The 26,343-nt window shown below is 39.9% G+C and overlaps 1 pseudogene; it reads left to right on the top strand.

Moving 5' to 3' along the window:
* Positions 1-26,343, top strand: part of LOC139455387 (atrial natriuretic peptide receptor 1-like) — a 33,376-nt pseudogene extending 7,033 nt beyond the window's left edge.

Here is a 26,343-nt window from a genome sequence, read left to right as displayed (position 1 = left end):
ACGCTCTACCACTAGACCACCGAGGCGGTTTCACCCTAACAAACACCAGAACATATGGTACAAGTCAAAATACGGAAATGCATCGGATATCGGATATCAACCATTTTGGTATGTCAGCTGTGATGTCAAACGCATTCAGAGAATCAGTGTATGTGGTCCACTATATATGCTTCTGAAAAGAATAATGTGAAATAAACGGGTGGTCCTTAACTTCTTTTGAGTAGTATATAACTTAAACTTTATTTCGAAATATATTCTAATATGAAACACGTGTAGTCGTTTGTTAAACGTTGTTTATACAAGTAACCGATCGTTGCCTGTATCATCAATTTTACACACCCGTATGCCAAAGATCATAATTAATAAAACATTCGTCACAAATGATAGAATGGGTTAGAAAGACACAGAGTTAATACGTTTATTCACATAGCTCGTTGCTCCCGAAAAATTCATTATTCCGAGCTTGAGATTTGAGGCGTTCTTAAAGTGCCCATTCGAACAATCCCTAAATCTTGATAAATGTTATCTGTCTTGAGATTTAAATGTCATTTAGTGTGCGAAATAGCGTTCTCTACAAGTGGGATTAACTCCAGATAACCCTATCAACAGAAGGGGTCTGAGGCAGCACCCTGTCGCACCCCTGATAACGTTATCAAACGTAACGGTTGTGTTAAACACTTCACGTGTCACTTACAAGTAGTGTCACATTTTCAAACACTACATAGACGTAATCATTCTGAGATACTGAGTTGCGACTTAGTTTGAAATATAAACAGCGGATATTGAAAACAATCATTTTCATCTGATGACGTTTATATTCGGGAGATATTTATCGGATTTGAGGGTGATAGATTGTAAAAAAAATGAAGAAGTTGTGGTCCACAACAATACTCATTGTAATTTAATCCAGACTATTTTTTGCTATTTTTAATAAAGAAGTTGTTATCAATAATAATACTCATTGTCATTTAAACCAGATTATTGTTTTCTTTATGTAATAAAGAAGTTGCATTGTTATCCAAAATAATACTCATTGTTATGTAAACCAGACTAAATTTCTTGATATAATAAAGGGGTTGTTATCCACAAAAATACGTATTGTCATGTAAACCAGAATATTTTTTCTGGATATCATAAAGAGGTTGTTATCCATGATAATACTTATTGTTATGTAAACCAGACTATTTTTTCCTGATATAATAAAGAGGTTGTTATCCATAATAATACTCATTGTCATGTAACCCAAACTAATTTTCTTGATGCAATGAAGAGTTTGTTATCCATAATAATACTCATTGTCATGTAAACCAGACTAATTTTCTTGATATAATAAAAAGGTTGTTATCCATGATAATACTCATTGTTATGTAACCCAAACTAATTTTCTTGATATAATGAAGAGGTTGTTATCCATAATAATACTCATTGTCATGTAAACTAAACTATTTTTTTTTGATATAATAAAGAGGTTGTTATCCATGATAATACTCATTATCATGTAACCCAGACTAATTTTCTTGATATCATAAAGAGGTTGTTATCCAAAATAATACTCATTATCATGTAACCCAGACTTATTTTCTTGATATAATAAAAAGGTTGTTATCCATAATAATACTCATTGTCATGTAACCCAGACTAATTTTCTTGATGTAATGAAGAGTTTGTTATCCAAAATAATACTCATTATCATGTAACCCAGACTAATTTTCTTGATATCATAAAGAGGTTGTTTTCCATAATAATACTCATTGTCATGTAAACCAGACTAATTTTCTTGATATAATAAAGAGTTTGTTATTCATAATAATACTCATTGTCATGTAACCCAGACTAATTTTCTTGATATAATAAAAAGGTTGTTATCCAAAATAATTCTCATTAACATGTAACCCAGACTAATTTTCTTGATATCATAAAGAGTTTGTTATCCAAAATAATACTCATTATCATGTAACCCAGACTAATTTTCTTGATATAATGAAGAAGTTGTTATCCAAAAAATACTCATTGTCATGTAAAATAGGCTATTTTTTCTTAATGGTATAATAAAGAGGTTGTTATCCATAATACCCACTGTCATATAAACCAAACTATTGATTCGTTACAATATTACATATGGTAAAGGAGTTGTTATACATAAAATTCATTGTCGTGTTTACATACAGCTTGTCAATGCCTGATAGTATACAGGCTCTGGCCCGGTATAGACAGTTACGTTCCATGCTGTCACGATATGAACACGCAACATGACCCACATCACACACTATGTAAGACTTTTAACTATGGAACCCTAGAAGGGACATCGTCGCGTTCACGCCCATACAAATAAAGAAAAAAGTAACAAAATTAACAAATGCGCGACACCGCGACAACATTTTTACCCGTTGTCGCGTTGTGGTATTATCCCGCTTTGAATAATATTTTTGGTTTTCCCAAGGACGACAATGCGACGATGTGACATTTTGTAAGGTCAAATTGTGTGAAAGGGTCGTTAAAAGACACGAAAACGTGGCAATAAGACTCACTGATAATTTTCCGCACATTAAATGTGCGCATGCGTAGTAAGTAAATGAAACTCGCCATGCGCATTCGTCACCACTCGCCCCTTTCCGTAACCCGCAAGAAGACTCGTCCCCTATCGATGAATGTTATGTGCGAAAATACGACAAACCAAGCCAAATGCGCGTATGGCTTCAAGCTTTTCGGTAAAAGAATCCCTCGGGAATATAACTTTAATTTTACACATGTCTTGGATCTAAAAAATATATCAAGGATACGGTTAAATGTGTTCAATCAAACTGTATGGTACAGCATGTGGTGATGTGCTTTAAATTGCACACATTGGGAAATATACATGAATCATTACACAACGAATTGACAAGTCTTTTAGCTATGCCCCGTGGCGCTTAGACGGAACCCGGTCGCAAAAATGGCCACGGGTGGGCACGAGTCGCTATTCGGCTTGTCCCGGAAGAACACGATTCAGTCACGAATACATTTATGCGCAGAAACGGTTATACTCTTTTTCCAAACTCAAGTTGGCATGTACAACTTTTCCCACAATATGGGAAATTGCTGTGAGTGTTAAAAGACGCAGACAGCAGCATCACACCTTTATTATGGCAGGACTGTTTTGTTTGGTTTAGGGTTTTGTTAGTGAAACATGTGGTCAGTAGGTCGAAAAAAGATGAAGCATTGTACAGGGATTTTTTGTCATCGTAAAGTTTGATTTCGATTGGTCGGTGAAAAAAGAAACTTGCAATGACTATCTTTGGAAAAAAACGTCTGCTTTTGTCATATAAAATCCCTATTTTTATGATCATATCGATCCACAAAATCGGCAATTCAAAAAAGCTTGTCATTCTGACTTTTCCTTCTTTTGATTTTTCGATTTTTAAGTTCGAAGGATCTATAAACCAAGAACAAGAGTAAAAGGTCAAACGCGGCCTTTGAATAAAGGACCAGACAAACGCCTGACATATATTATGAGCAGTCGTGGTATGATGACACACAACCAGCCACGAATGACCATCCGATCCCCTTTATTCGCCCCTTTCGACAAGCATGGGTGGGACCAGTTCAACCTCTGAAGCTGTTTGGTAGCGCCATTGGGAGATTTTAAACCTGTACCTGTGTGACGTTTAAATGATAAACTACGAAAATGTAAGCCTCACATAAGAAAAAGTTTTGTGAACATTTGTTTTGAATAACTAGTCATGCAGCAGTTCCATCTATTTCCAGCTATGAAGATGGTTGGCTATGTTGCGTCCTACTGGAACATCTCCATGGTAACTTGGACTCCAATGAGGCGCAATTCGTTGCCAGACAAGGGTCATTTAAATGTCGGCAGCGTTTATGGGACATATGAAGGTTTGCTCGAGTCTGTGGCCACCGTACTCTTAGACTGCGGATGGAAACACATAGGTAATACCCTTTTCCTAAAAAACGATATGGGCGAATGTGTGAGTAAGTGGATTTGGTGTAACGGTTGTCCGTTTAATGTAAGAGCAAGTTGATGCGGGTCCAACACTTTACCACTTTGGCTGTAAACTCACAAGCATGTCGTGGATGCGAAAAGGCAATCATAAGATCCTGCAACGAATAAGGGACGCAACTCCGCATCGCGAATAACGGTTCTTAAGACGTCAAAGCGTCAACGAACCAAAGCACAGCGTTTGTTGTTTGTGGGATGTACTTTAGCTTTTTATAAAAGGCACTGCATAAGTAGTCGATATTTTAACAGCCAAGAGACAATGTCGTTAAAGTTAATGTAGTTTGTAGTTATGAAATAGAAACTTTCCAAGGCTTCGACCCTTCCACACACTGAAACACTTGTTGCATGTAGTGTCTCCTGCAGCAAGTGACTTTGTTCGAAACATGTCTGTTTTCCCAGCAGTGAATGGGTAACCGGCAGGATCTGAATTTCATAAGGCAGTTTGAGATGTATGCTCACCAGGGAACGGATAGTGAAATTCAAGAGTACATGATCCATTGACCGGGGAATAATTTTGTGAGGGCACAGGTGGCCCTGTCGTCTAAGGCGCCGCGATTCACTGTGCAGAGTTGCGTCCCTTGGAACACCAGAAACCTATGATTGTAGGTTCGAATCCCGGTTCGCCCCGATAATGCTTCTAGGTTTGTCAGTACCATACCCGTGCTTGTTGGTTTCACCGAAGTGGTAAACGTCTGAGATCGGCATCACTTGGGGCTTTCCTCCCACATTGAGCTGACACACCGTGATATAATTGGAACACTGTTAAAATCGGCGTTAAACACAACTCACTCTTCTTATTGTATTGTCTTCTAATATGATCTTTCTACTTCAGGTTTTATTGGACATATGTGTGATACATGCACAGCCTTTTTAAGAGCCGCTAAAGCTGTCTTCCCTCGGCACGGTATTGAAATCGGCATTTCGGCTTCGATATCCTGTCATGGAGAGGACACAGAAGATAAACTCAAAACTCTCAAGTCAAAAGCTTCAAGTAAGTATATTCTTCAAGATATCAGTTATACAACAAGTGGGGGAGAGTACCAATTTCAGTTGGGATTTTGTACCCGCCGGTACATAGTCAGATAATAAAACAAGGAACTCTTTCTCTAGAGGTGCCTAGCCCCCGTGAACATGATTTGTTTAAATCTTGGGGGATTCCTGTTCTCAATAGACCCTTGAACGTAGTTCTTAACTGAGACTGCAAAAAGTCAAGCAGATATATTGAGGTTTTGAGAATCCGCATGGTATTAAATCCCCTTGTCTCAAATATCTTCTATGAATATAGAGAGAGTCCTTCCTTGATTGTATTGAAGATCATGGTTAATCTTCAAGACAGGGCTTTGGTGGTACATTTGGTGCAACCGGCAAGCTTTGACTAGACATAGTTTGGTCTGAGCGTATTTGAGCAGTTGTAAATTGTAAATTGCGCTGTACAATGTCACAAAAAAATTTTGATTAATGATTATACGTTTTGATATGTTTACAGTTATTCTAAGCTGCATACATCTTCATCATCACAACAGTTTTCTGGAGGCTGCTCACAATGCCGATATGACGTCAGGAGCTCATGTGTTTTTGAATTGGCGACCAGAGCCCCATGCGTATATTCCATATGAAACCATTGCTGGACAAAAATATTCAAGCAGTTTGCTGCAGCTGGTCAATTATAATGTAAATTACACAAAGTACAGAGAATTCTTCCACAGAGTCTTTGCGAAGGTACCCCATCGTCACAAGAGATGGTCGCACTCTTCATGGGTAAGCTTTCTGTTCGGTGTTCTAGGATTTGGTGGGCGAACCGATGGCCCAGACAACTGAAGCACCGTATTTCGATGTGTAGAGTTGCGTCCCTTAGGATAAAAACGTTTTAAACGTTCTTTCAAATCTCGAGTGATCGTGTTTCAAGGTTTGTGAGCATCAGGGAATTGCAAAGGACATCAATGTGGTCACTGATACCTCAAATTTGGAAATAACCTCTTGATGTCTAAAATAAAACTTTTTAAAGCTTTACTGAGGCTTTGAGTGAGTGAGTGAGTTGGGTTTAACGCCGCTTTTAACAGTATTCCAGTTATATCACGGTGTGTCAGCTTAATGTGGGAGGAAAGCTCGAAGTGATGCAGGTCTCAGACGTTTACCACTTCGGTGGAACCCACGAGCACGGGCATGGTGCTGACAAACCTAGAAACATAATCGGGGCGAACCAGGATTCGAACCCACAATCATAGGTTTCTGGCGAGCCGAAGGTAGGCAACTCTGCACAGCGAATCGCGGCGCCTTAGACGACTGGGCCACCCGTGCCCCCACTGAGGTCTTGAATGTTCTGACCCTGATCGAAGAACTTTCAAGCAAGAGTGAACGTTTCTACTCGTAATCATTTTAGTGCATCTACTCGAAATCATTATAATGCTGGGTACAATGTGTGAAGCCCATTTCTCGTGTCCCCCGCCGTGATATTGCTGCAATATTGCTAAAAGCGGCGTAAAACCAAACTCACTCACTCACTTATTATAATGCATTGCAATCTTTTTCATCCTCAACAAAATATTTATTGGTTAAAATCGTAAGTACTTTTAAATTGGTTATTCAGGAAAATACCAGTAGTTCTCGCTATCACAAATTACCCGCTCTTGGTTTTCATTGAAGTTTTAGCGACCAATCAACCGTCGAGATAAGGACAAAGGAAATGAGTAAGGGAGGTAACTCGTAATGCCATGTTGATATCTGCTACCCATTCGTGACCAACTCGTAATATTCCGGAACAAGCCGAATAGCGACTCGTGTCCATCCAATGGCCATTTTTGCGACCGGGTTCCGTCTTAGCGCAAACGGGCATACCTAAAACAATTGTCAACTCGTTGCGTAATGGTTCACATATTATTTCCCCATGTATTATATATATTTCAGATGCAATTTGAAGCACATTGGGGCGTGCGGAATTATACAGTATGATAATATGTAACATATGTTAAATCAAAGATTATTTCTGAGGGATTCTTTGACGAAGAACTTGAAATAATACGCGCATTCTGATTGGTTTGTCGTATTTTCGCACATAACCTTCATCGATAGGGGAACGGGTCTTCTTGCAGGTTACGGAAAGGGGCGAGTTGTGACGAATGATCGCCTACCCAACATTGAAGCCGGTTTGGTTTCGCATTCTGATTTGTCCGTTAGACTGAGTAGCGTAGCAAAACCAAATGCGCTAATGAAAACCAAGGGCGGGTAATTTGTGATAGCGAGAACCACGGGACTGGATCCAGTGGCTGGTGTACGTTGACCGAAATCCGATGCCTGGAGATGGAGATATGGTTGATATGTAATGTCTCTATAATTTTGCTTAATGACCTAAAGTTTTATCGGTTTCACTTCAATGGTTAGTGAATTTCTGGCCCAGAATCCACTGCAACAACAATACTGCTTTAAGTGATAGATAATGTTTGGTTTGGTTTGTTTGTTGTTTAACGCCGCACTCAGCAATATTCCAGCTATATGACGGCGGTCTGGAAATAATCGAGTCTGGACCAGACAATCCAGTGATTAATATTATGAGCATCGTTCCGCGCAATTGGGATCGATAACATGCATAAACCAAGTCACCCGATCCCGTTAGTCTACTCATACGACAAGCATAGTCGCCTTTTACGGCAAACATGGGTTACTGAAGACCTATTCTACCCCGAATCTTCACGGGTCGATAGATATGGATATTGTTATGTTATGGATATCGGGCATGTCAGCATTATTTGAAATCGATATATTTAATGCGCCGTTTCTGATTGTTGCAGGGGGGTTGGCATTATCTAACGTTTCTTCACGACGCCGTTATTCTCGCGGTCAACGGATCTTCACCCGGAGACATGTTTACAGGTGGGTGTGAAGTCCTTATTTCATTTTACAGGTCTTTGAAAGGCATTTAGAAGTGATACACATAAGGAAGAGAATGTATGGATGTCAACTTCTTTATTATGATAAACACAACGTTTCGGAGTATATGCTTACTCCTTCATCAGGTGAATGAATGCCACGAGGCAGAGAGCATACATATGTGTACATGTAAGGAAAACATTGCTCATTGCTATGTTCATTCTTTCACCTATCTGTGCTAATTACCCCCGGCCTCCCGTTTTCCATTGTCTATCGATTATTACTTATCTATGACAACTTAAGAAGTGGCTACCATACTATCAGCGCTAACTACAGTAAAGTGTTGGCTTCCATTTTCTATTGCTAATCACCTATCAGCGCCAATCATACCTTGTTAGTTTCTACCCTTTTGTTATTTTCCACCTTTTGTTATCTTATTAATTTTGTTGTCCTTACATGTACATATATATATGCTCTCTGCCCCATTGCATTCATAACCTGATGAAGGAGTAAGCATATACTGCAAAACGTTGTGTTCTTCATGATAAAGAAGTTGACATCCATGAATTCTCTTCTTTCATTTTTAGACTTGAAATAGATTGAAATCCACATGTCAACTCTGTTCTCACTGACATTATTGATCTACCATTCTACCTTCTCCAGATTCCCGGCTTCTGACAGGATCTATGGAGAGTGTCAATGGTATCCGCACTCCAAGATTGTCAGTGTTCCATTTCCAACACAACCAAACAGTGGAGGTGTTTCTGGTGCAGGGGGGCTCCAGTCTGCAGAGGTTGGATAGGCTGGACTGGCCATGGGGCAGACTCCCAGATGACCAAACACCATGTACCGGTCAGGCTTGTTAAAGCGCGTAAAAAGTGCAAATATCTTGTTAATTGTCTTCATATGTTTGTTTGCTTGTTGTTCAAAGCCGCCGTAATATTCCAGCTATATGACGGCAGTAGGTAAACAATCGAATCTGGACCAGACAATCCATTGATTGACATTATGAGCATCGATCAACGAAATTGGGATCGATGACATGCATCAACCAAGTCAGCGAGCCTGACCACCTGATCCCGTTAGTCGCCTCATACGACAAGCATGGTCGCCTATTTGGACAAGCATGGGTTGCTGAAGCCCAATTCTAACCCGGAACTTGTTTGTTTGTTTGCTTTTTGTTTATTAACGCCGCAATAAGCAACATTCCAGCAATATGACGGATGTCTGTAAATCACCAACCAATTCAGCGATAGACATCATGACCAACGATCTGCGCAATTGGGATACGATGAAATGCAATCAACTTAGAAAATGATTTATTCTGAAACACTGATCGTACAAAATAATGTTGATATATTTTGACGTTTTGAACCTCTGAGGAACATCTAATGAAACGTGTGTGTTCCACAGTTTTATTGGTTTCCATAGCAACGAATCATGAGAAAAGCAATGTGTATTCGTGTAGTGTAGATATACTCAAAACACCCGTTACATACAGTGAGGACCGCCTCCGTGGTCTAGAGCGTCCGCCCGGAGAGCGGAAGGTCCGGGGTTCGATACCCGCGTCATACCAAAAGACGTTAAAATATGGTACTTGTTGTTACCCTGTCTGTCTGTCGCTCGGCATTAAGGGCCTAAAAAAAGGACTAGTCGGCTCGGAGTCAGTATATACTGTGTCTGAGTGGGGTATTCATGTTAAACTGCGGCATGGTATCTCTGTGGGATGGCACTATAAATCGGCATCAGTCCGGATTAGTAAAAGCACGCACGCACGCACGCACGCACGCACGCACGCACGCAGGCGCGTACATGCACAGCGCTATATAAGTGCAATAATTTTGGACACGACGTTAAACCCTATTTCACCTTACATACAGTGAACTGAGAACTGCGTTCACAAACGTAAATACAAACGTATCCTTGTTTCAGATGACGATCATGCAGCAGTGATATCTGGGGCAGTCATTGGAGCTCTGTTTGGCGCAGCCTTAATTGTAGTGTGTGCGTTTGTATTCAGGTGAGGTTTCCTTCGAATACAGGACTTACTCCTCAAAGTAAAATATATGATGAAGTCTTCATCTAATCATGACACTCCAGAGGTGATTAGACCTCATAGCACTGTATCGTTTGTGAATATATGCGAAACAGCCTTTGCCCTGTGACACACTCACAAATATTAAGGCGCCGAACTTACTATGACAGATGTGCATCCCTTAGACGTGCCAGAAACCTATGATCCTGGGTTCGAATCTCATTTCGCACTGATTATGTTTTTAAGTTTGTCAGCACAACACCCGTAGGTTTCACCGCACTGTTAAAGTCCAAGACCTGCATCACTCTGTCATATTTTTTTGTTAAAGTTGATTTTGTATATAATCATATCTATATGTATGATACAGAATTTTCGTGCCCCTAAATAATTTTTGTTACTTTTCTTTATATTTTTATAAGATTTTGCAAACACGAAACTACTTTTTTTATGCAAATACTAGGGGTGGTGAACTGTGTGTTAAGTAGGGAGAAATTACTTTCCAGGTTTTACATTTGTAATGAAATAATAAAATGTATAGAAGACAACTACACAAAAAGTATAATCAATAGGATTTTCCATTTGTCTCGTGAAATATCATGTTTCTCTCATCTCCTGACGGATAAAAAGGAGATATTCTCACGCGTGGTCCAAAGCGGGATTAAACCAAATATCACTCACTCACTCCACGACGGATGCATTGCGTTGTTTGCAGGAGGTCGTTGATGAAGAGAAAGGCCAGCAAGATATGGAAGGTTAGCAGCCATGACGTCAAGATGAGGCGAACCAGAGTGAACCCTGCAAATGTCGAAGCCAATCCAAGACGCAAACTTATGAGAATGGTGAACATAACTTAGCATTCTGTTGTAGACAACCAAATATAGCCTTGGTATTTGTGACCATGTACCCAGCCTTTCCCTGTGTGAGACCATTCGTCACCTTCCTCGCCTCTTTCCGTAACCTGCAAGAAGACTCGTCCCCCTATCGATGAATGTTATGTGCGCAAATAGACAAACCAATCAGAATGAGCGTCCCTCAGAAATAATTTTTGATCTTACATATGTCTTGCATCTAAAAATATACCCAAGGCACAGTTAAAAGTGTTCAATCATACTGTATAATTCCGCATGTCCAGATGTGCTTCAAATTGCATCTGAAATATATGTAATATATGGGGAATTATATGTGAACCATAACGCGACGAGTTGACAATGATATTAGGTATGCCCGTTTGCGCTAAGACGGAACCCAGTCGCAAAAATGGCCATGAGAGGGACACGAGTCGCTATTCGGCTTGTCCCGGAATAACACGAGTTTGTCACGAATTGTGTGAGACTTCACTTCTCCAAAGACACTGTCCATTAGACACAGTGTTTGTGACGGGTGTTTTCCGCGAACACCTGGTATCACCACTATATGATAGTGATTCCATTACACATGGTCATGGTGTAGTTGGAATCATACAGAGAACTAGTAGATATGTCTCATCATTATGGAAAAGTGGGCACGGGTGGCACAGTCGTCTAAGGCGCCGCGATTCGCTGTGCAGAGTTGCGCCAGAAACCTATGATTGTGGGTTCGAATCCCGGTTCGCCCCGATTATGTTTCTAGGTTTGTCAGCACCATACCCGTGCTCGTAGGTTTCATTGAAGTGGTAAACGTCCGGGACCTGCATCACTTCGGGCTTTCCTCCAACATTAAACTGACACACCGTGATATAACTGGAACACTGTTAAAATCGGCGTTAAACCCAACTCACTCACTAATTAAGGAGATGTATTATATTTAGTATCGATAACAGACGTTCGTCTACTTTGGTTTTGCACTTTGATGTTGTGTCAAAAGGTGCCAAACCTTGCCAAAATTTGTATTAAATCTTCTTTTTTTGTAGAGTTCCAGATGTATAATTCTTAAATGCCATCCTTAAACCATTTCAGGAGACACGAGGCACACTTGGTTTGGGGTCCATCACGAGCCTGGACAGAAATATGTTGTTTGCGCCCATTGGGAATTACAAAGTAAAGTGATTGCTGTGTGGATCTTGACTGAAACTTTAAGCTGGATGAATACACCTAAATGATACACGTTCCTATACAACACAACACTGTGTTAATCGTAGCAATAGATTGGCGGAAGAACGTATTATAGATTGATAAAATGCATTGGACCAAAAGCCATCATGTAACGATAAAATGTATACTTTTGAGTTTCCTGCCTTGCTATAATAGTTATTGTACTGTATTGACAGGGCTGTGTTGTGGCTGTGAAGAAGATACGACAAACACCGGTCAAACTGACCACAGAAATGACCCAGAATTTTAATCTGGTATGTAATCTTACTATTGTTCTTTCATTTCAAGGGGCACAGGTGGCCCAGTCGTCAAAGGCGCCGCGATTCGCTGTGCAGAGTTGCGTCCCTTAGGCACGCCAGAAACCTATGATTGTGGGTTCGAATCCCGGTTTCGATTATGTTTCCAGGTTTGTCAGCACCATACCCGTGCTCATGGGTTTCACCGAAGTGGTAAACGTCTGAGACCTGCATCGCTTTGGGCTTTCCTCTCACATTAATCTGACACGCCGTGATATGATTGGAATACTGAGTGTTAAAATCGGCGTTAAACCCAACTCACTCACTCACTCATTTCTATTTTACTCTGACACTTGCGTCAAGTTAACAGTATGCGTGAACCAGCTTCTGATACTGATACATCGCCAGTTCCATAAACGCATATGAATCTGCTTGGTCGTTACTTATTGAAGGAACAAGTAAGGTTATATTTATAATTAGTCATGCCGTTTTAAATTTTACCATTTACTTATGCTTGAGAATCGTATTTTTCCGAACACCTTGTTTTATCGCTATTTGATAGTAATTCGTAATTACGCTCTTATAGTCGGAATCATACATTGGACTTCTTTCTTATGATTATGGAAACGATGATGGCACCTTTATTGACAGGTAAAAGAACTCCAGCATGACAATCTGAACCAGTTTATTGGTGCCAACTTGGACCCTAACAACAGCTATCTGCTTTACAAGTACTGCAATAAAGGGAGCCTACAGGTAGGGTAGACATTTCAGCAGCGTCTGTATGTATGCAGGTGTCAGTTATCAAACGGTTGCTGGTGGTTTGAGCGTTTGCCCAGAGAGCCGAATGTTGGTGGTTCGACGGCGGCCTTTAAATGGATCAGACAAACTGGTGGTTGATATTATGAGCAATTTTCCACACCTGAGTACAATGGAACGCAATCAGTGTGACGAAGGTGTCACATTGACTCAGACTATCCGCTCGTCATGACTCATCAAACTATTGGGGCGGTTAGGTAGCCCAGTGGTTAAATCATGCGCTAAGGTTCGATTCCCCAATGTGCGACGCCCACTTCAGATGTCTCTCGTCGTGGTATTGCTGGAACATTGCTTAAAGCGGCGTAATACCTTTCACACTCATTTACCTATCAGTAGGGGCGGTCGGGTAGCCTGGTGGTTTAAGCGTTTGCTCGTCACGACGAAGACCCGGGTTCGATTCCAGACATGGATACAATGTGTGAAGCCCATTTCAGGTGTCCCCCGCCGTGATATTGCTGGAATATTGCCAAAAGTGGTGTACAATCATACTCACTCACTCACCTATCAGTACTCACAAATAGTCAGGTGGGTATGTAAAATCATGTACAACAAATAGACACAATCTATGAATAGCAACTTTTTAATTTACAGTAATGGCAACTTTTCGGTATGGATCCTTATAACGTTGTCACGCAAGGATGTCTACTGTGTCATCCGTCAACTTCTAAGTAATACCTATCCAACAATTGACTCTTGGACACTCATGCAATCAATCAATAAAAATGAATATCTATCTCTGTAGGACGTCCTTGAGAACGATGACATCAGCCTAGATTGGATGTTCAAGATGTCATTTGCAATAGATCTATCCAAGGTGAGTGTAAACTGTCAAGATTAGGATGCAGCTCATATGAAGATTGGGACGAACCATTTGCTTTAAAGATTTAAAGTGATTTATTCCAGAACATAATGCCTTACAGACTCTCAACCCCACCCACCCACAACTCCCCCCGACACATATCCTCAAAATGTTACGTTCCTTTAAGACATGGCTCTACCATCCCATTGTCTCGTTGTATAACTTCCATACATATCTTCACAGGATTTACACATGGATAGTTATCATATATTATATGGGCACCAATATATACTTATATTTTTTCTATTTTAATGTTGAGGTATCTGATGATATATACTGATTCATTCATTATTCAGATCAATCATTTATGTAAAAAATAAAAAAATAAAATGTTTTTTATGTACTCTGTATATCTTGAGACAACCTCCGTCATCTATTCCAATATTTATGACATAGGGAATAGAGTATCTCCACAAGAGTCCCCTGAAGTCTCATGGAAATCTCAAGTCAAGCAACTGTGTCATTGACAGTCGTTGGGTTCTGAAGATCACGGACTTCGGTGCTGTGACTCTTCAGCCAAAGGAACCAGATGATGACATAGGGGAGCACGAGTTTTACAACAGTAAGCCAGCTAGTCATATACTTGCCTTGCCTTTGCATGTGTCTGTGCCAACGGTGCCCCCGGTGGGCAGGATGCGCTATTGGCGAACACCTGGTGTCATCATTATTTGACAGTGATTCATATCCACATGACCATGATATAGTCGGAATCGTACAATGGACCCGGTTTTTAGCAGATATTTCTCATGATTATGGAAGTGTTTGTTGTCGCTTTTATTCAACAGGGCAGAGCACCGAGTTTAGGTTCTTTCTTTGATTCGGCCCTGGACAACTGGCAGTGTCCAAATATATTATCAAAAGGCATACTTTCAGATGGCCTTACAATGTTTCTACAGTTATGATTAAAAACAAGTTTACTTTTAAAATTAACAAGCCTGTAAGGTTTCTATTACTTGATTTGTGGATTATTTCTCAAATAGGTCGAATTGAAAATACAATTTTGAAGAAATCATGTTTTACAGTGATCTATAAAAAGTATTCCAGGTAAAGTGAAATAATTAATTACAAAATTCATGAAAACGTAGTTTGAAGTTTGTTCCATCACTGTAATAACTTAAAATACTCGACGGGATGATAATATTAATTTAATTCCATATTTATGATTTTTTTTTGGTGTCGGATAAATGTCGTTTAACGTGTAGACATTCTGCTTGGCAAGCGCACCTCCATACTGGTATACAAGAAGAAACTTAAGTCAATAAAATGAGACACAGTAAAACAAGATAGACTGAGCAATGAATGTTCATAAATCTCTTCATCCACAGGGCTGCTCTGGACATCCCCGGAACTACTACGGATGGACAAGCGCCCTGCACGTGGAACACAGAAGGGGGACGTTTACAGCTTCGCTATCATCCTCCAGGAGATACATCTACGCTGTGGCCCGTACTATTACAACGACACTTCACCGAAAGGTAGCGATGATACACAATGGTTAATTAACTGCTCCACCTTTTCGCCCAGGCAACATATAGATGTCTAGTCTTGCTAAATTTTACTTATCACTCTTTCATGTATACATATAATGCAGAAATTATACACACATCTTTAAACATGTTACTAATTCCGTTGACAGAATGTTTGACCAATATGATGCAATCCTAGTGTTGCATTCGTGCCTCTATTTAGCATAATGCATCTACAGAACACGGAACATTTCGTTTGAAGTCGCAACAGTTCAGACAAGCCAGTCGCTTATACACTTGGTTGATTTCGGTATTCTGTGCTGCTATGTATACTGAACAAAACACCTCAGGGATCATGAATAAATTTGGGAATATGTTTTTGTAGTGAAAACTGATCTCACAATTTAAAAAAAAATATATCCCCAAATATGCAATCTGCACAGCGAATCGCGGCGCCTTAGACGACTGGGCCACCCGTGCCCCCAGTATATATCCGTTATTGTTTCCATCACAGAAATCGTCAGCAGGGTAAAGGAGGAGGGCACTGAGCCATACCGTCCAACCATCCCAGAAGACTCGGACATCCTGGAAAAGGGCATTTTGTTGATGACGTCGTGCTGGTCAGAACTGCCTGACCTCCGGCCAGACTTCCATACAATAAGAAAGAGGCTTATCGACATAAATGGTGGAAAGTTAGTGCATATTTGTCGATTTGATCCAGTTGCAGAGGACATGCAAAAGCAATATGATCAACCTGAAAAGTTGATAATATATAGTGTCCATTCACTTCAAATACTAAATTTGAAACTGCTTTATAATTGTCACTCTTAGTTTGCCATGTACGCCCAGTGGAATCTGTTTCGGCGGATAATCGAGATTCTGTGATGTTTAATATCTAAATTTAATAATCATAATGATCGTTTGTAACTGGCGCACGATCGTCTAACATTGTTGCAACAAATTCTCATTGTTTGCCGTTGTTGTCCTTCATTCTTACGAGAAGTGTAAAGATTGACAGAGGTAGAGACTGACAATGGTTCGTCATTATTCTTCAATGCCTGAAAAGGTTAGAGATTGACGGAGGTAAAGACTGCTAGTGGTTCGTCATTATTCTTCAGTGTCTGAGAAGTATTGAGATTGACGGAGGTAGAGACAGCTATTGGTTCGTCATTATTCTTCAGTGTCTGATAAGGTTAGATAGGGATGTATGGAGGTAAAGGCTGATAATGGTTCGTCAATGCCTGAGAATGTTAGAGATTGAAGGAGGTAGAGACTGACAATAGTTCGTCATTATTCTTCAATGGTTAGAGATAGAGATTGATAAGGTTTGGGGTAGATAAGCGAAGAGAATGATGGGGGTATTTACTGGTATAGGTATAGTTTCATCGAGTATTGTGATCATAGGGTTAGTGTTTGATGAGGAAATATATACATATATGCAGCAAAGGATTGCGGTATGGGAACGAATGCCTCTCCACGTGCATGCATAAAAAAATGAATCTTATATTGGCATGTGTGACATGGACGCCTGCCCCTGCTGATTTACAAATGAGTTTCCAATGGTAGGAAGACGAACATCCTGGACAACATGCTGAAGATGCTGGAGGCGTACAGCAACAACCTGGAGCAGCTGGTGGCAGATCGAACAGAAGAGCTGGCTCTGGAGAAACAGAAGACGGAAAGACTTTTGTACACGATGCTACCTCCGTAAGTAGTCATGTATATACCTGTCCTGAGTGATGCCGTTGTTTCACACCTGCACTGTAAATAGCTATGGATACACACCTACTTTGTGAATAGCTATAGATACACACCTACTATGTCAATAGCTATAGACACACACCTACTATGTCAATAGCTATAGATAAACAACTACTATGTCAATAGCTATAGATACACACCTTCTCTGTGAATAGCTATAGATACATACACGCACTGTGAGTGAGTAGCCATATATTTCTGGCCATGTGGTTGTGAGTGAGTGATTTAAAACTAACTCGACACATCGGCAATATTTCAGCCATAACGTGACGAGACAAATTATATATTGATAACGATAATATTTAGGCTGTATAAAATCCCATCATCGAAGGACAGTACAGTAACTAGGTGATCAGAGATTGGATTCAAATCTCGTTAAAGGGCATGTTAAAGATTAATCTATCCATTAACAACGCAATATGGGAAGGGAATACAGATCGGAAGCAACTCTGCCCTTATGGACAGCCAATGGTATACACATGCTTCATAGGTTACCATTCTGTGGTACGCACTTCCCTTGTTGGTAGCCATGGTAGTAATTCACCCGCCCTTACATATGGCAGACAACTACCCATGTGATGAGCTACACACCACGCACAAACTTTACTGCAAGTACAGTAAACTACGGTTATAACGAACACGCTTATAACGAACTGACGGATATATCGAACTAACTTTTTAGTCCCGACTACATGCTGTAGTTATGCTGTATATATGCTTATAACGAATCACGGTTATAACGAACTAAAATTAGTAGTCCCTTTGAGTTCGTTATAACCGTAGTTTACTGTAGTCCCCATCAGACACGCATACAATTGCCAACATATATAGTCATATACATCAGACAAATAGCTACCTCTCTGAGTGATCTGTCGTTGAAATGCTTATAGCAGTTTCAGAGATATGACACTTAACCAGGAACCCATATACCTCTAATACGTTGCGTGTACCGATATGTTTAATCCTGACGCCTGATAGAGTTCCCTCCCTTCCTTCTGTTCCAGGTCTGTCGCTAACCAGTTGAGAATGGGACAACCTGTGATACCAGAAACTTTTGAAGAAGTCTCCATATTTTTCTCTGACATTGTTGGATTCACTAAAATTGCAAGTCTTAGCGAACCATTGGAGGTTAGTTACTCGCGGGATGGATCGAAACGTACGGGACACGTGTTATCTCGATGTTGAAGGAATAGTAAGGCTTAATTTGAGATAAGCAACATTTTTATATGACCTGGCATGAAACCCATGGACTAAACCGTGGACTGTGTCTGACTATTTACGCATTGTAGGGTTTAATATAAAGCGGCTTCGCACAGTGTTTTCAGTTATTGCACAACATGGGCATGGTTACAACCAACAGAAACATATTCAGGACCAATCAGGACTCGAACCAACGATCCCAGGCTGCAGGCACGCTCAGGGCGTAACTCCCTTATACCACAGGGCCACCCGTGCCCACTACTCATCGCGGATGTAATAAATACATTAAATATGATGGGTCGATAAATACAGGTCTTCCGCTACCCATGCTTTTCTTAAGAGGTGACTAAAGGGATCAGGTGGTCAGGCTCGCTGACTTGGTTGATACATGTCATTGTATCCCAGTTGCGTTGATAGATGCTTGTGATGACTGGAATGTCTGACCAAGACTCGAATATTCATATTCCACCGTTATATAACTGTAATATTGATGAGTGTGGCGTTAAACAACAAACAAATAACAGGTTATAACAACATATACGTTTTAACTGACAGTGCAATACCTTATAAATCGAATAAAATTTCCTTATTTTTGTATTTATGTATTATTTTTTGTTTTCTTTCAGGTAGTTGATTTACTGAATGACCTGTACACCACTTTCGATGGAATCATTTCCAAACACGATGTCTATAAGGTGAGAGACTTACTCACTGCTTCGGCGTCGACCTTTTATATTCCCCCAGGAGTTTTTTTCATTCAGCGTGAAAAGGCATACATACGGAAACCTTTTAGGGCCCATTGTTTTTTTAATTATTTTCATGAAATTGCAAGATACTTGGTTGAAATTTCACGATGTGATGTTGAAATTTCAAGATAGTAAGTTGAAATTTCAGATAATGATATTGGATTTCAAGATACTAAGTTGAAATTTCAAGATTCATAAGTTGAAATTTCAAGATAATGATATTGAAATTACAATATAATAAGTTGAAATTTGAAGATACTAAGTCGAAATTTGAAGATACTAAGTTGAAATTTCAAGTTATTATCTTGAAATTTCAAGATGATTATCTTGAAATTTCAAGATGATCATCTTGAAATTTCAACTTAGGATAAATTATCTTGAAATTTTAACTTAGTATCTTGAAATTTCAAGAAAATAATTAAAAAAAACAAATGGCCCTCAAAGGCTTACGTATATACATGTTTTTCTCTAAAAGTAGGATCTAAACACTACTGGGAACCTATAAGGAGTTGTGTTGATTTCAGAACACATGGCATGCCCAGAAAAACTTTTATTTTTGTTTTTACTTGCGGACACAATATGTTTTCAAACATTTTGGGGATTATTTTTTAATGCCACCCCTTCAAAGAAAATCGAGTGGTCACAGTAGCTGCCTTGCATGGATAGTCTGGATAAGCGAATATGACCTGATCAGCTACTTTCCTTTAGAATGGATTTTGTCGTCGCTCGCTGACGAATATATTAACAACAGATGTTTTGTCAATATGAGATTACCCCACTTCATGTACATGATCTCATATTTTATTGATGGTAGCTAGGGGTTACCGTAACCTGTCATCCTTTAATTGGCTTGTTTATTTGCAACTATTTGAGGCTACGGATCAAATGAACTTTGAATAATAATAAACAAAGGGGGGCGCGAGGGGGGCGCCATCTTGTTTTCCAAAACCCGTACCGGATTGTTTTTATAATGGTGAATTCTACGGTTCCACCCTATAGCTAACAATACAACGTTTCCTGTTTACTTCAGGTCGAAACAATTGGCGATGCCTACATGTGTGCAAGTGGGATTCCAAAGCGAAATGGTAAAAAACATTCTGGCGAGATAGCCATCATGGGTCTAGACCTCATCAGTGCAGTAACTAGCTTCCGGATCCGCCACATACCGGATGAGAAGTTGCAGCTGCGTGCAGGCCTACATTCGGGTTCGTGCGCAGCTGGGGTTGTTGGTCTGACCATGCCGAGGTACTGTCTGTTCGGCGATACTGTGAACATGGCGTCAAGAATGGAATCAACTGGAAAGGGTTTGTGATTTACGATTCACCTGTCTCATCAAAGGAGAGCGATGCAAATAAAATCCGAACACATTTGAATTTGATTTTTCTTATTGGTTGTACTGTCTCTTATCAATATATATATATATAACTATCAATAGGTTCTGCTTGGTTATTGGTGAATTGTTAAATCATTCCTTACTTTTTCGTCAAAACAAAGCACCTTAATCCAGGCTTAATTATGTCTCCCCCAGAATGGTGGGAGACATATTGTTTTTGGCACGGTTCCCGTCGGCGTCGGCGTCGGCGTTCCCACCGTTTCCTGACCATAACTCAGAAATCGTTTAATATTTTTTCGCGAAACTTTGTATACACATTAACCCAGCACTGAAGTGGTGCCTTTTGCTATTTAGAGATTTTTGACATTTTTATTTTTTCTCGTTTCCATGGAGATAAGTTGAACATAGACTCTGAATGGGGGTAAGCTTTGTTTCCTGACCATAACTCAGAAACCGTTTAATATTTTTTCGCGAAACTTTGTATACACATTAACCCAGCACTGAGGTGGTGCCTTTTGCTTTTTAGAGATTTTTGACATTTTTATTTTTTCTCGTTTCCATGGAGATAAGTTGAACATAGACTCTGAATGGGGGTAAGCTTTGTTTCCTGACCATAACTCAAATATTATTATTTCAATATTATTTCATGAAGTTGTAACATATTAACCCAGCACTGAAGTGGTGCCCATTAGTTGTTTGAAATTTCTAGGAGTTCTATTTTTGTCTCTGTTATTTAGTAATGGAGGGTGGGAATGAAGAGATGGGGTTTAACGTGAAGTAAACGAATGAATGGGGGTTAGGGGAGTGGGGGGAGACATATGTTTTTACGAGTAAAAACACTTTCTAGTTGTTATTATTATTATGAGTAGCAGTAGAAGTAATAGTAGTAGTAGAAGTAGTAGTAGTAGGGTTATTATCATTATTGTTATTATTACCATCATCATCATCATTATTATTATTGTCACAACGTTTTGTGTATTTTGGCACATCTTATAGTAATCATTATAACATACAAAAATGAGACATACAAAAATGTATGAACAAAGCATTTCTACATCTATATTAATATTATCATGTTTGTTTCCTTAGCTTTGCATATACACACCAGCGCATACTTCAACATGGCGCTTCATGAGCTGAGGCAGGGTTTCATCACAGTTGAAAGAGGGTTGATATCAATCAAGGTAGGATATGAGATTAATTGCGAAGGTAGAACTTCAAGATGGCTGGAAAGTAGAACGAGTACATCTACATCCGTTATTATTTAGTCAGAACTGCTTCATTTTAGGTTTATCTTTCCCATTAAAAGTGGGATGAGGATTATAAAGGAAATGACCCTCGCCCCATGAGTAACTATTCACCGTTAGAATTAAAAGCGTTAAAAAGCCGTTAAAAGCGGCGTAAAACCATACTCATTCAATCACTCAAACATACAAAACAACTGGAATCCATGAAAAACAAGAGTTATCTCCCTTGTCGTCTTGACAGTATGCGAGTGAGTGAATGAGTTTGATTTTACACAGCTTTTAGCAGTATTCCAGCAATATCACGGCGGGGGACACCAGAAAGGGGCTTCACACAATGTACCCATGTCGGGAATCGAACCCGGGGTTTCAGCGTGACGAGCGAACGCTTTAACCACTAGGCTACCTGACCGCCCCTTGACAGTATGCATATTTTGTCATTTCATATGTTTCGTTACTTATGCACAGGACACTTCGATGTAAAACGGAAACGTGTGCAATGAGAAGGCGAGATGGGCTGTGATAACGTTGTTTTTCTGTTGTTTTAAAAAATTATCTGATTCATAGACGTTTGTCATTATTTTCAGACAAATAACATATATAAATGACATGTATATCCTGAACTAAACACATATATCAATGATTTTATTATTGGAAAATGTGCGATTTCATCAATATGTATCATAAAACTTCCTCAGATACCAGAAATATAATAATATTGGCAAGGATGCATACGATAACGGTATACTATTGCTTTGAGTAGTGTATGTATAATTCAATTTATACTTATTATGTCGGACACGGGTGGCCTAGTGGTCGCTTTGCAGAGTTGTGTCCCTTGGACACGCCAGAAACCTATGATTGTGGGTTGGAATCCCGGTTCGCCCCGATTATGTTTCTAGGTTTGTCAGCACCATACCCGTGCTCGTGGGTTACACCGAAGTGGTAAACGTCTTAGATCTGCATCACTTCGGGCTTTCCTCCCACATCAAACTGACACGCCGTGATATAACTGGAATACTGTTAAAAGCGGCTTTACTCACTCACTCACTCACTTTTACTCCTAATGGAATCTGTTTCGGCAGATAATCGAGAATGGGGTTGACTGGTGTTGACATTTTGCATTTACAATACTGATAATATACTGATAGCGATGACGTATCCCCGTAGGCATCAGGTATGAATAATATGAAACTGAAAATCACCAGATTTTGAATGGCGACGACTTTGGTACAAGTATGCATACTTGCTATTCTGATATCCTTCCATTGCAGGGCAAAGGGAACCAGAAAACCTTCTGGCTGGTTGGCAAGGCGGACTACAAGAAACCCCTGCCGGACTGCATGATCAAGTAGGTGTTATTGTCAACCACAGGTCGTAACCGTCATTCGTGTACAAGAATTCGCTCGGGTCTTCTCGGGATATTCCGTTACCTTCTTACCTTAAACCGCACACCGATTGATGCCTCCGCATACTGTTCGCACAACAGCCGATTTAGGGGACATTATTTAATAGAAATAGGTTATATAATTATTTGTCTGATAATGTTTGACAAGAGTCAGGACTGCTACCAGATTTGATAATGTAATGTAATAAATAAAAGCGAAAATAACCCTTCCGTACTCACAAGGAATCTCTACTAGAAGCTGGGTCTATTGTACCTTCCGACTTTATAATAAACATGTCTTTTATTAATTTCTCTGAAATATTGATTATACCAGGTGTTCGCGAACAGGTGAGGGCTTCCTGTCCCAGGGGTAGTACCCGTCACAAACACACACAAAGACAAGTCAATTGTCCACCTGAAAAGACACGGGAATCACGCACGCACGAATACGGTATTAGCGTTGGGTGTCTCAACGTGCGTGATTCCCGTGCACCCTTTCGAGTTGAGTTGATTGGTTCAACTGTGTCATATGGCCCTGTGACGCAGGGGTAGCATTATGCAGATGGCTGTTTCAATGAATACTCGTTCCACCCGTGACGAACAGGTCTGGTTGTTGATGAAATATAGTGATAGCTAAATAGACAGATTTTTTATTCATGCACTGATTGTCTTTAAATGTAATATCCAGTTATGTATGACTGTTTAATAATCTCATACCAACTTTGACTGGAGTAGGTCCGATAGTTTTTCAGATATTGTAGTAAACGTCGGTACCTTAAATTACCTTCCAGACTATAGTACAAGTTATAATAAATATAAATAAATAAATAAATATATAATATATATAAAACTGCATTTTGTTACCGTTGCGTCAAATTTGGAAATGTCCTTCCACATCGTCCATATTAATTTTAAAAGCTTTACTGAGACCAGATCAAAATAAAGTTTGACAATGACTTGTATGATGGTTGTGCAGAAAATTAAAAATAGAGCATACAGCTTTAATAGGTTCACTTCCCTCAGTGCTGGCCAAGGTGACCTATGCCGTTTGCATTAATCCCTAGAGAGTTTGTCATAATTCTTTTCTAATAGGGGGCACGGGTGGTCCAGTCGTCTGAGGCGCCGCGATTCGCTGTGCAGAGTTGCGTCCCTCGGGCACGCCAGAAACCTATGATTGTGGGTTCGAATCCCGGTTCGCCCCGATTATATTTCTAGGTTTGTCAGCACCACACCCATATGCTCGTGGGTTTCACCTAAGTGGTAAACGTTTGAGACCTGCATCACTTCGGGCTTTCCTCCCACATTAAGCTGACACGCCGTGATATAACTGAAATATTGTTAAAAGCGGCGTTAAACCCAACTCACTCACTCACACACTCTTTTCTAATATGCATGTGTGGCAGTCACCTGAACCAATCACGCTGAACGCCGGGGTCGGGTTCGATTCCCCAAATGGGTACAATATGGTAAGCCTATACTGCCTTGATAATGATAGAATATTTTGTAAAAGCATCGTAAAACAATAATCAATCAATCATTACTGTACATGTAATTAGTGAAACTTTTGAATTATTGTCAATAATCCAGGTACTGTTCGTGTGGATTACTTGTGCACACGAGGTTACAGTTTGTGTTGTACGCTGCATGTTTCTAAAAGTCCGTATGTCAGATTTTAGCCGGAATCGTATGTCTTCATAATGGGACACGATGTCGTAATTTATAGTAACATCATTGCTTTGTTCGCCATAGCCACAATACACTCCGAGAATAGACAGTTTAGGTGTGATACGGTACTTAGAAGCTATGGTATCACACGTCGCATTGTAGCAACGCAAAGTACATTGGATTCCACCAGTCACTCCTGACGTCCTTTCAGAAATACCCCTCAATTTCATTTTCCACCCGTGGTTCATTATTTGTACCCGTTTCACGAACACACCGTATCGTCACTGATTTTCAGTTATCCATTCACATAATTGTCACCGTTATTTTGCCTTTAGGCCCAATGGAATCTGTTTGGGCGGATAATCGAGACTGGTTATTAACTGGCGTTGACGTTAAAAAATTGTGGCCCAACAGAAGACGTTTGACGTCAACCTACTTTCTTAAAAATCGTCATGTGTGCGGACTGTAAAACAATATCGTATTCGTCACTCGTTAGTTCGTCATGTAATAAAACAAACATTTAAAAAAAAAACACAAAAAAAACACATCAGTTTTTACATAAACAGTTATAATGGGACTTTGCAGAAAATAGGTACAAAGCTTGTGAATTGTATTTTTGTGTTCCTACGATCCGGTAATTTTAAAATATAAATAACCGATGAATATGACATTGTAAAAGAGTTTAAAGAAATTTAAAATTGAGAAATAAACTGTTCGATTCATCTGAGTATACCTTGCGCTATGTCACGTGACTTCCGTTGACTCGGAAAAAGCGTGCAGCTTTTTAGCTTTGAAGCGGGGTATAAGGGATTTTATTCTGCCTCTCAGAAATCCACGTGCAGTCCGACTTGCTCGTGGCGGGGTACAAGATTTATAACCCTCCAAGGCGGGATACACTGGGTTTTTTTATCAAGATCGCGTGGACCAATCAGATCTCATCGTTCTGACATGTAGGTACGATAAGGTCCCTCATCCTATGGTTGTAAACATTTACTTCATCTATATTTCAGGCTCCAGAAGTCCTATGAAGAAGAGTGCGACTCGCGCGCTCCATCTCCGTCTGGGAACTCCCTCGGCCACGGCATGTTTGACTCCATGTACAGCGCCGTTCTCAGAAAGACATCCATCTCAATGTCCAACATGTCTGACACGTCAGATATAGGAAGTGACATCGCAACTGATGTCCAATCACAAGAGGGGCTATTCACGGATCATTTGACACTTCCGGAAAGACCAGTTATGGAAAACAGGAAGCAGCCCTACCACAATCGGGACCTCGATTTGAACTGCATGAAGTTACCACCTCTGGATAATGTTGATAAACTTTTGAAATCCGACATTTGTGAAACCGATGATGGCAGAAGTCAGTTTCAGTCCAGTGCCAATGGACATAAAGTTGCATTTCTTGATTCGATGGGGAGCGGAAATATTCCTAGAATTGAAATATCGTAATTTGCTCATAATTTTCAAACTGCTGAGAGCATTCGAGAACATGAACTACGATGTAAGCCAACCTGACGCCAAGTCTATTTCAACACATATTCATGGTTTTACAAACTTCGATTTAAATAAACTGCTGGGAAAACCAAATATACACCCATGTTTGATGGAGGTTAAAAATTAAACAAACAAGAAATGATTATTCGATGGTGATGTATTTGA

Source organism: Haliotis cracherodii, unplaced genomic scaffold (genome assembly GCF_022045235.1).
Source record: "Haliotis cracherodii isolate W230 unplaced genomic scaffold, xgHalCrac1.p SCAF_11, whole genome shotgun sequence".
Classification (NCBI taxonomy): domain Eukaryota; kingdom Metazoa; phylum Mollusca; class Gastropoda; order Lepetellida; family Haliotidae; genus Haliotis; species Haliotis cracherodii.
The sequence above is the reverse complement of the archived record's forward strand: the minus strand, read 5'-3'. Positions and strand labels throughout refer to the sequence as shown.